This window comes from Dipteris shenzhenensis, chromosome 32 (genome assembly GCF_047967505.1).
Source record: "Dipteris shenzhenensis isolate YYH24624 ecotype China chromosome 32, Dip_SZ_1.0, whole genome shotgun sequence".
Lineage (NCBI taxonomy): Eukaryota > Viridiplantae > Streptophyta > Polypodiopsida > Gleicheniales > Dipteridaceae > Dipteris > Dipteris shenzhenensis.
Genome location: NC_141627.1, coordinates 41,254,381 through 41,265,852, shown reverse-complemented (window position 1 = coordinate 41,265,852; position 11,472 = coordinate 41,254,381). Strand labels below are relative to the sequence as shown.

Genomic DNA, 11,472 nt, shown 5'->3' with positions numbered 1-11,472 from the left:
GTTGAAAAACAAAACGGATTAAAAGTTTGGAATCCAAACTAGTGGGACTATTGCCTGGTGATCCTAAAACATTGATAGTTGGTGATATTGATATCTAGATTCACCCTAGAATGGAACAATTTGAAAATATGAATTTGTGCATGTGTAAAGATCTTTTAATAAATCCAACACTATTTACAATTTTGTATTGGTTCTTTTTCTAGGCACTTGCTTGCTACATGGCTCATAAGCATGTCAAATGTCATTGCATTTCATAATATATAGCATTAAACTAGATAGTATGCCCTTTGGCCTATTTGTATTTTGAAGCAATTTGGGCCACATTGCAATTGCTTGAGGGCAACCAATATATCCAATTTTGCTAAAGTGTATCGCCAGAGGGGGGAAATCATGGTAGGTTGAAAATTTAACTATACCCACACACTTTTACTTTTTTTCACCTCCCGCTCTGCAAATCTTTGAATATTAAAGTGCTTCCTCATCCTACTGCCCTACAAAGTACATTCTCCTCCTATACCTTGCAACCTGCCCTATGTAGAGTCAGCTCGATGTGACCTCATTCTTTTAGTTTGGCATTATCTTCTTTTCTCGCATAAGTGGTCTTCTATTTTTTTCTTGCCTCACAAGCTAGTTGGTCTCTGTTTTGTTGGTCGTTCACTGACTACCTCCATGGTGTCAATGGCAAGATGCTACTCGTCATGGCTTGCATAAGAACCAGACATAGGCTACGAGATAGGAAAGCTGAAAAGCTTGGTCAAGGCACAAGGAACAGATTGCAGGATGAGAAAAGAAATGGCACATTATCAAAAGGAAATAGAAGGCACTTTTGCGATGTTTGTGGAGGGAGGAGCAATGAGAAGAAAGAAATCTCCTTATAGAGCAGTAAGCAGGATGCGGCTGTAAATGCAAGCATTCGATCATTGCCATCAGAGAAAGGAACACGAGCTGTGGTCTCCCATTTGGTGGGAGCATTTGAGGCAGCAACATTGGGCCATTTAGGTGAATACTAGACTCGAGTCTTCACAAGCTTTAGCCTGCACCCTAAAATTTGTAGTGTGACAACCCTACCAATACCTTGGGAGATGTATGCCCAAGAGATAATGCTCTCTAACTTGAAAAATGGCCTATAGAAAGTGAAAGGGGTGCAAGCTTAGATCAAGTAGCTGCAAAGAAGGCAACATTGGAAATGTTGGTATCCTCTGAAACAAAGGAGAGATGGCTTTGGTGCATAATGTTGAAGATGTTGTCAATCATAAGGACCAACATGGCTCCAACGATTGGATGTAGAGTGAAGCCATGTAGGATCATCCCGATTTGAGAAGTCTTTGGGCTACAATAGAATGCAAGAAAAGGAGAGATAGTCTACATGCAGAAGTTGTTGATTGAGTCACAATGTTCTAGCACAAGAATACGAGAGTTCCTCCAAATAAGGACATTTGCAAAAAGCAGATAGGATGCAAGTAGTGGGACGAGCATGTCATACACATGCTTGATATAATGTAGGTTAGTGGTTGCCTCAACCAGCTCAGTGATTGTTTGTGAATGAGTTTTGGAATAGTTTAATTGCATAATTTAATTTCTAAACTGGTCTCTAGCTCACATTAAGTCCTAAACTAGCCCAGTGGTTAGAACATCATATGCAATATATCACTGTGCTGGATTAGGTCAAACACCAGTTATGTAATTGTCCTAAACCAACGTGGTTGAACAACAATATATTTCACCAACCTGGAGGTCGTCTATCAATGAGTTTCAAAATAATTTAATAGTTTAATTTCTAAACTGGGTTGGCTTGGACTTAATGTAATTGTTGTAAACTAGCCCATTGGTTGAAAATGATGTGTTTCATAGTAGCTAAATACTAGTTAATTTTAGATTTCAAGGTTGGTTCAGGTTATATACCAGTTAACTTCTAAATTGGGCTGGCTTGGACTTAATGTGATTGCCATAAACTAGCTTGGTGGTTGGGAACATCATGGAAATATCACCAAGCTAGCTTAGGTCAAATAGGAGTTATGTGATTATCCTAAACTAGGGTGGTTGAAATAGAAATACATTACACAAATAGAAATAATTGATAACCAGCCTGATCGTTTGTTGAAATTGCTATGTTTGGAGTAGTCAAGCTATTTAGTTTAATTTCAAGGATGGCTTGGTTCATATACTAGTTAATTTCCAAACCAGGATGGCTTGGTTACAAATGTTTAATCATACGGTATGTCATGGCTTTCCTTCTGCTTGGAGCACTATCACTATTGTACCGATACACAAAGCAAGAGACCCTATGGATACGAGGAACTACTGCACGCTCATGATAGACCACACACCGGCCAAGATATCTAGATCAGTGCTAGAGCAAGAGATCAACTCCTATCTGAGGCAAACGGACAGTGGGCACTAGGCCAAGTAGATTTTCGATGGCGCATCCCACCCTTGACCACATCCTTACCTTATGGGAAGTCATTGAGGAGGCGAGATCTAGATCCTAGAAAGTCTATACTTGCTTTGTAGTCCATTGGGCGAACAGTCCACTGCTCAAAGCATGGCTAAGAGAAATCCTTGCTCTGACCCCTCCTACGACGATCCCTAGCCAGGTGTCTCATCTGCCTGCACTGTAAGCACTGTCTTGACAAGCTTGAAATCTCAACACAATGTCTAAACTCACCACCATCTAGCATCTCTAAAAGATCTACTCTGTAAGAGCCCCCAACTCTCCACAATCAACCTAAGCTTGGGGACTCCATCATCTACCACCCTTGACATGACGGCTCCAAATACCATGCCAAAGGCTCTACCAATGGAGTGGAGAATGAACCTATACTCCTTAGGAGTCTTAGGAATCTGAGCATCGCTGGAAAGCGAGGTATATGTTGGATCAACTCCATATCATCAACTGTGAAACCATGGTACCAAAGGGATAAGGTAAACAAGATGCGGGCCCAAAAGAAGTGGGCTCCGCTCCACCAATGATTGTGCAGTGTCAAGGGAACTCAAATGGAGAAAGAAAACCCCTCTGCCATAGATGGTAGCCTCCTGTATGTAGCCCCCTTCCAATACTAAGCTCACCTGCAACTAATCATGTACTTGGCTCCTGGTTGGCGTAAAGCCAACTATCCTACCTACCAATGCTCGATCTTGAATTGATTGTATGGCTTTCTTCACCTGGTGTTTGTCCTCTAGATAGATAGATATATATATATATATATATTAACGTCTCTAAAATGCCAAACGGCCATGAGACTAAAACAGTTGATACATCTGCTAGTGTTGTCTCATTAAAGAGAACAACAAAATAAATAAGCTAAAGGCTGAGAGTTACTAAAGGTACTTACAGTCAGAGGGACTGCAAGTGACCCAAAACTAATGAAATACCAAGTAAGTATTAACTAAAAGTACCAATTGATCAGCATAGGCAAAAAGCTAATCAATAAAAAGGTTGCACTCTTCTTATGTCAAAAATCCCAATCATGGGCAACTCTAGGATCTCATAACTCGGTGCCACACGTTTCCGGTGTTTGGCAATGATGGCATGGATCCGATGAAGATATGGGTGCCGGGCATGGGGTCTTAGGGGCCTGGGCCTCTGTGACCTGGATATGGTGATGGCTCGGTCCAAAATCACACCACTAGAGAAAGAAGAACCTTGACAGCTTGGGGTGTCGAGGGTGCTGCCTTATGAGCCCCTCTAGCCAGACCAATGGTCGTCAGCAGGATTCATTCTTAGGAAGACACAACCGTTGCTCTGTGAGAGGAGGAAGAAGGGATCAAACCAGAAAAGGAGAAGTCCTTCAAAAACCTCTGCAAAAGGACATCTGGCCCAAAGGAATACATGGACTGTGGGCTACTCTTCAATGATCAAGAAGCCACGAAAAAACAGTCTCAAGAAAAGATTGAGAGCTCCACAAAAGGCCTCGAATTGGAACACGAACACCTCGAAGGGAATGGGTAAGACAAGGTTCGAGGGCACGAGCCTCCACTCCCCAAGGTAGACATGGAGTAGGAGGCTGCTTGCTAAAGGGGGGAGCTCAGCCAGCGCAGGAGGAAGCCAATCACCAAACCTCTTGCTTTCTTTCCAATTTCTTCAAAACCCATCTATTTAAGGGAAATTTTGTCTCAATGAAATGCAATATGCGTATTTTAAATTCTCATTCACCTTTCTGTACACTCTCCCACTGCAAATACCATTGTCTATCCTCGAAGCTTATCAGTGCACTTAAAGCAGTTGTTTATACCCTCATGTTGCAACTAGACCAGTTTGACAATCCATATTGTTTTGAAAGTCTTAGATCCTTTTTTCCTTCCAGCTCTAGGAGTTTATCCACAGTGAAAATTTTTTAGCTGGTTTTTGACTTCAATAAACTTTTCTTCCCAAGCGAGGATAAAGCTGTTGGAGGTGGAAGGGAAACATTTTAGTTGAGCAAGGTACGTGTAAGAATGCACAATACTCAACTTTAGAGCTCCTGTACAAGCTGGACTACTTGACCAAAAAAACCGCTTCCCTTTCTTCATCACCCAAAGGTGTCCTAATCGTGTAGTCTAGAATTTAAAGCACTTGGATTGACCACAAATGAAGTGAGATATCGAATATGAAATCAAGTGGTAGAGATAAAATCCATTCGTGGAAGAAGAAAGGGAGAATCTTCCTTCATTGAGTAATGATGATATGGAAAGTGCTGTTGGGATGTGAATAATGCATGTTATTGATATCGTACGATCATCTTTCATATGAAGTGCAGGATTCGTCTACGGTTGTTGCATAGATGTGAAAATTCAAGGGCCATGATGTAGGCAAGTCTTTAAACAAACTAGATAATTTACTAACCGAAAACAACAATTTGATGAGGCACCTTTGGTCTGGAACTCCTTGGCCAACACCTGCGGTCGGTATTATAGAACTGACTCTTTAGCATAAATCTTCACCTTTTTCCATAAATCTTTCACTGTGCTTTGGGTAGTCTACTTAGTGGATGGGACTAGTGTGTGTTATAATAGGAGGGGAAACTATGGTCAAGGGCCTAGTAAAGAGGCGGGTGCTTTGCAAATGTAGTCTACATGTGGCACAGTACTAGCCCACCGATGCCTTTAGTATTGGGTATTTAGGTTTTCCACCCCGTTAAATTTTTTTCCTCAAATTTTTGTTGTTGTTGGCTTGCCTAAGTAATGATGCTTCGTCTAAGAAGCTAAATTTCCATTTATGGCCCCATCATTTTCTACCCCTCTCTCTCTCTTTCTCTCTCTCTCTCTCTCTCTCTCTCTCTCTCAACTAAATTGGCCCCATCACTTTTTTTCCCTTTCACTCTCTCTCTCTTCTTCTGCTTCTTCTTCTTCTCAACTTTCAATTTTCCCGGGCAGGCCTCTTGAATGTATTCAACTTGTTTAGAAAATTTATATTCTCTCTATGAGCATTCATGTAATGGCTTTACATTTTGGCAAATATTAAAAAATCCATAGGCGCAAACCCTTGCACTACGGGTGCACAAGACTGGCCCCTTTACCCTAGTAACGCATGACGAGAAGGGAATTCACCCACGTGTTCCATGGCTAACTCACCTAGTGTGATTGCTCAACTCCTTGGAAACGCCACGTGTCATCTTTGGGGTTGCATGCGGCAATATCCATTCGTCAACACAGACACGGGCACGTACTTTGATTGGTGCTGCATGCTTTTTCTTCGCCAGGTGTCGTCCATGCTCACACAGTTTGGGGTTGCATGGGGTAGTTCCCCTCGCCACAGTTGTCACCCTGTGATTTCGGGTGTCTCAGATGGTTGTGCTTGGCTTCGATGGCGTTGTGGCGGAGTTTAGTGCTGAAATTCTAGAGCTGAGTTCATCGACTGGAAGGCGTTGATTATGATGCAGTGGTGCGAGTCGGATAGCGAAAATTTCATTGAAGCAACCGAAACACTTGCTGATCTCCCATTTGGAGGAGTTGGTGGGCTTGTCTTGTATAAGGGTAGGCAATGTTGTGCTTTCGTATTGCTGCATTGGTGTGTCTTTGCAATCTCCATCTTCGTTGCCTTACGCCTTGAACTATTATTCACAATGGCTGCATGCGAAGGTTCTCATGATTCGATGGATACTAGGTCAAAGAGCTTCGATCGGGTGCATTTTAGCGCACGCAGTGTTCACTTCCTCTCGGAGCTTCTTTTCATCTTTCACTTCTTCTTCTGGTATCATCCTTCTCTTATGGTTTCAACTTTTGTTGTGGCAGAGCTTGTGAAGAGATGTGGAAAGGGTGTTGAAGAATTTCCACATGAAGGGAGCTCAAGAAAAGGTACCATCGATGTTTGGAGATTCATGCATTATGTCGATTGTTGGGTTTCCCATTTGTTAGTTCGTGTTTGTGTTCTGATGTTGTGCTTCCACGAAGATCGTGAAGAGATTGGGAAAGATGGTCGAACAAGTTTGTGCTATAGTAGCAACCATTGCAAAGAACCTTGGAAAGGAGGTCAAAGAAGTTGCCAATGGTATGAAGTCGGGAGGAGGTAGTACAGGTATTTATTTGTATGTTTTCATGTCCTTGTGGATCAAACTTTGTTTAAGAGTTACCCATGCGGTTTTGCACAGAGAGCTCGGTTGGATAACACGTAGCCCTGCAAAGGGAGGTGAATCTACAAAACAATGCGTATGTCTCAGTGCTCCTATCTTGGGCAGTGGTCCTAGGAAAGCTCCGAAGGATGCATACCTCCTTAAACACTCCACAATCAATAAAAGTACAAGGAGGTCGTTGCGCAAGGCGTTATAGGCAGCAGCCAAGGATGCGTACATTGAAGGTTGGTTTCATGGTGTTGAGATAGTTCTGTTTGTGTAACCTCGAGTAGAATTTGACCGTCTTTAAAAATTTGCAGGCTACTTCTATTGCAACAGTAGATTATGCACTTACTGTTGCATATACAATTCCTGTTGTGTTGAGGATTTTTTGGACCTTCTTTAGTTTCCATAGGACAGATTGGAGTTTCTCTGTATGTGCAAGCCATTGGTGCTTCACACCTCCAAAAATAAGGATATAGATGTTGTGGCCGTGCACCCTCACTGAAGGTGTCTGTGCTTTGAGTGCCAAAGGAGCCAGTGAAGGTCATTGAGAGCCTCTCTTTTTCCTTTGTTCGCCATAATCATCAGAACACAATTTGCCTATGGTTGCCACTTTCTCCATTGAGTAATTGTGAAGGGATTTGTAGTGGTTTGTTAAAGAGGATTTTGTGCTAGATGGATTCATTCTGAAGGGATTTGCAGTGGTTTGTCGAAGTGGATTTTATTGCTAGCACATAAGATATAGACTACTCTTCCTACATTGATTTGGGTTCACGGTCATTGCCCATTTGGCTATGTTAAAAGAGTGCTAAGAAAGTTTTGCCATACTTAGCGATTGGTTTTTAACACCTACTACACACCTAGTGCAGTTCGTAGCGAATCTTCTCGAGTTTTTTACAAACTTAACCGGCTCAAATTTGCAGTTTCCATTGACAGCTGTGACATCTTTGTTACGTATTTGTTACGAAGAATAATGGAGACCATCGTTATTATTAAGCATTTTGTGATGGAATGAAGTCACTCTTAGGCATTCATTGACCAATGGTAGTGTGGATTGTATTTCTTCCTGTGTTGGACAAAAGTCACTTGACGATTGCTTACGATGCATGTATGAAGAGAATAATTAATGTGAATTGTTCCTTCATGATATATCATTGGGATTCCACGTCGCCTTCCTTTCTATCTTGCCTAGGTTATGCCATTTGCATCTATCTTTCTGTGTGATGTCTCACTATATGTAGGAGGCTATGATGCACCTCGAGAAAGCACACGACTCATGTAGGCCATGATGTTATGGGTTATCTGATCTCCTCCTTCGTGTAGTAGCAGGTAAGTGCATAAATTGTCTCTGTTTGTGTGACTTACACCAAAGCAATTTCATATTGTAACTTCCAAAGCGTGTTCGAGTAAAAAAGACATTGAAGATGATGCAAACTCAAATGCTCCACCCCAAGTGGAGCCCCTAATATAGAATGAGAAACACTTTGGAGGCTTAGTCCCTATTGCACACACATTTATAGGGGTGGGAATGAGCTACTTTTGCTTTTGATTAGTAAGTGATTGCATAAGGCATTGTGAAAGATGGGACTTTTATAGTGAGAGATGCAGGCTATCCCACATACATGAGGTTGAAATTCAATGATCATGGCAACAATTGTGATACCATCACCCTCCCATCACCGTAGTTATCCCACATGCTTTCATACCATCATTTAGGGAGTTGCTATAAATAGACCATTTTTACTACATTGAGGGAGCCCAGTCGTGAAGAAAGATCTTGGTGAGGGGGGGGACTTCACCTTTCTCACTACATGTCGATGCGACTACATTGATAGTGAAGGGAGAGCCCTTTGAGGGAAATATCACTTTCTTGCCTGAGATCACGGTTGTAGCATACATGTCATGGGCATTAACCATGTTGAATTCTCGTAGGAGCTCAATATCCACTATTATGGGGCACCATTGCTTTTGTTATTATAAAGGTTGATTCTGCTGGGAGCATGGGCGACCAAGTTTTGATTGCAAATGGACCAAGAAATGAAGAATAAGGCATAGTGAGTGCGTTACTTAATTCTTCTTTATAATATGAGTAAGTTTTCCACCGCTTATAGTTAACCTTAGGTTTCGCTGTAGCTCTCTTTTGTGAACAATTGTAAGAGTGTTGTTCTTGCACAGCTTGTGCAAGAATACAATGAGGAAGGCATAGTGATCCATGCATTGAAGAATGTTTCATACATGTGTGGGAGGAATTCGCTTGTGGTGTTTGACTTCACTATTCTAGCCTATATTCTTGAAGGAAGCACAAGGAACAAGTTAAAGCACGCTTTCATTAGCCAAGTCAAACCTAGGCTATGGTCACACGGTGATGAATTTTACTATTGTTTTTTTCCGTTGTGCACTAGTTGTACATACTAAGGACATCAATGCACTTCTAATGCAAGTTTCTAGTGTACTGATGTTCATGAATATGAACGGGTCTCTTGTTGAGAATGAGTGCCTTGGTTGTGGAGGTACACGAGTTAGTCATGATCCCTCGCATCCATTATGCTATACATGCAATAGTGTGTAGGTGATTTCCTAGGTTCTTTTGTTGAGAGGACATATCATTCACAGCCGTCGTGAGGGCCCAGAGGTGTAAGTGCAAATTCGAGTAAGCCATGTTGATAGTGTCCTTTGTTTCAAGACACCATTCCTCCAAGCTAGAGTCCTATGTGTGCGCTCAATGCTACTTGATGTGAGGCCCATGGGGACATTCACCATAAACTCATTTTCCTTTATCATTGGCTTTAATCCAGTTGCATGAAGTGCATGCATGTTGTCTTTCCTTTGTTTTGTAATAAGACCTGTCGTGATGCTATGGCATTACTTAGTATAGTTTGGCAGATGGCATAGCTTGTAATAAGTTCTCATGTTATGCTATGAGATGGTTTGCTACACATCTTGTCATTATATTTGCTATGTTCATCTTGTGCTATGATAGGGGTTCCCACACATTGTCACTCTATTAGCGTATTTGATTGCATTGCTCAATGAGTAATATCATCATCGTTCATACACTATGTACCTATGCAAATACTCTCTTTTCATGTTGTGACATTAGTTTTCACGGCTTTGCTTTATTGGTGTTGTCTTATGAGATGATTCTCCAGAATAGATCCATTCTATTTGTGCTATCCCTTTCATTGTTCAATGATTAATTCTATCATCATCCATATGATATGTGGTTATCAAAGAACTCTCATGTATTATTGTGACATTACTTTGTGCACATACAGGCAACAAATTTTGTTACTTTGTTGCCAATATCATTCCAAACACTGCAAACAAATTTTAAGAGTAAAGTAAATATTATTGATAGCATTACTCTCGCATTACTAGTATGATATGGATAAAAATGTGATGTTTAAAATTGCACGTCCCAATAACACAAATGTGGTTACTTGTGTGTTAGAGTTTTACCCTCCCATTATTACAAGTTCCTCTTAGAAAAACTAAGGGACTCTATGTTCCAAGGGGTGTGCACTGAAACTCCAAGATCACATCCACACCCAAGTATGCACATAGTAGAAAACGAGATAGACATGAACATGGCTAAGGCCCATCATTTTTCTTTGCTAAGCGACTCTATGTTCCAAGCGGCATCCACTGGAACTTCGGGATGGCACCCGTGCCCAAGTGTGTACATAGTAAGAAATGTGGTAAACATGAACATGGCTAAGGCCCATCATATTGCAGAAGTCACCATAAGGTCAATCCCAATGTTGCATGATTGTCTAGTACACCTGGGGAAATGTCTAATGTGCTCATTCCAACTGATGCATCATTCCAAGAACAAGCTTACAAAGTTGTTCACCATTGCACATGATTCGAGGACAGGTATGCACACTCTAGTCATTGAAGAAGCAGGCTCCCAAACTATGATTACTCCTTTGTTTCCCAAGAAATAGAAATGCAAAAAAAAAATATTGGCAAGAGGCAAGTGATAATAATTTAGTTGAAGTGCTTCGAGGATCACCAGCCCTCACTATACAAGGCAAGCTACAATTTCATATAGAGCAAGACACCAGGAAGCACATTACAAAAGGGGTTCATTCTATACATTTCATATAGAAAGTGCAAAAGGGGTTCAATCCATCCTTGTGACATGTACAAAAAGAAGGATAGAAGATACCCCAAGACACTCCTACATGTGTTGCAAATACCTTACTTTCAAGGGTAAGTAAGATGAAGACAATGCTAACAAATTCGGCACATTTACTAAAGCAAGATGGCATCCCCACCACGAACACCACTGTAAAGCAAAAGACCTTGTGCTCAAATTGTTGGTTAAGCTTGTGTAAGAATGGGATCCCCACTTTCATCTCCACGAATATATGCCTTTCAACAAAGTTGCATCTCACGTCAACATTGAATGCAATTGAGACACGACTATTGTTAATCCAAATACCATTCGCACAAATCCATGAGCTAACATATGATGGGCAATATGGCTTGCATGGAAGAGTTGTGAATGTGTTTGCAGATATGGACAAAGTGCAGCGTTCACTTCCTTGATTCTTACTAGAGAGCTCCACAATAATGGTTGCGATAAAGTGCAACTTAGAGTATAACCACAATTACATGCTTGGTGTGGTGTGCCCCACTTTAACAATGCGAGCACTAGATGAATTTCTTTGTACACCTCTATACAATGACAACAACGTTGAGCTTAATTAGAACCTTGATGAAAAACATTTGTAGCTTGTGAACACCATCACATATGGATGATACTGGACGAACATGCCCAACACGAACTTTGAAAATGTAGATAAAGCAGATTCTCTTGTCCATGGAATATACACAAGTTAACAAGTGATGGGCTATGAGGATAGAGAAATACCTATTGCACCATCCAAAGGATTCAAACCCCTGAGCATTTTCAAATACAAATCTTGTGAGGAGC

At 41.2% G+C, this 11,472-nt stretch overlaps 1 long non-coding RNA gene across 1 annotated transcript; it reads left to right on the top strand.

Moving 5' to 3' along the window:
• Window positions 1-5,554: 5,554 nt before the first annotated feature.
• Window positions 5,555-6,606, top strand: LOC147880765 (uncharacterized). Its single transcript, XR_015540597.1, has 3 exons — window positions 5,555-5,952; window positions 6,211-6,273; window positions 6,370-6,606. It is a non-coding gene; the product is annotated as an uncharacterized LOC147880765 (long non-coding RNA).
• The last annotated feature ends 4,866 nt before the right edge of the window (window positions 6,607-11,472 follow it).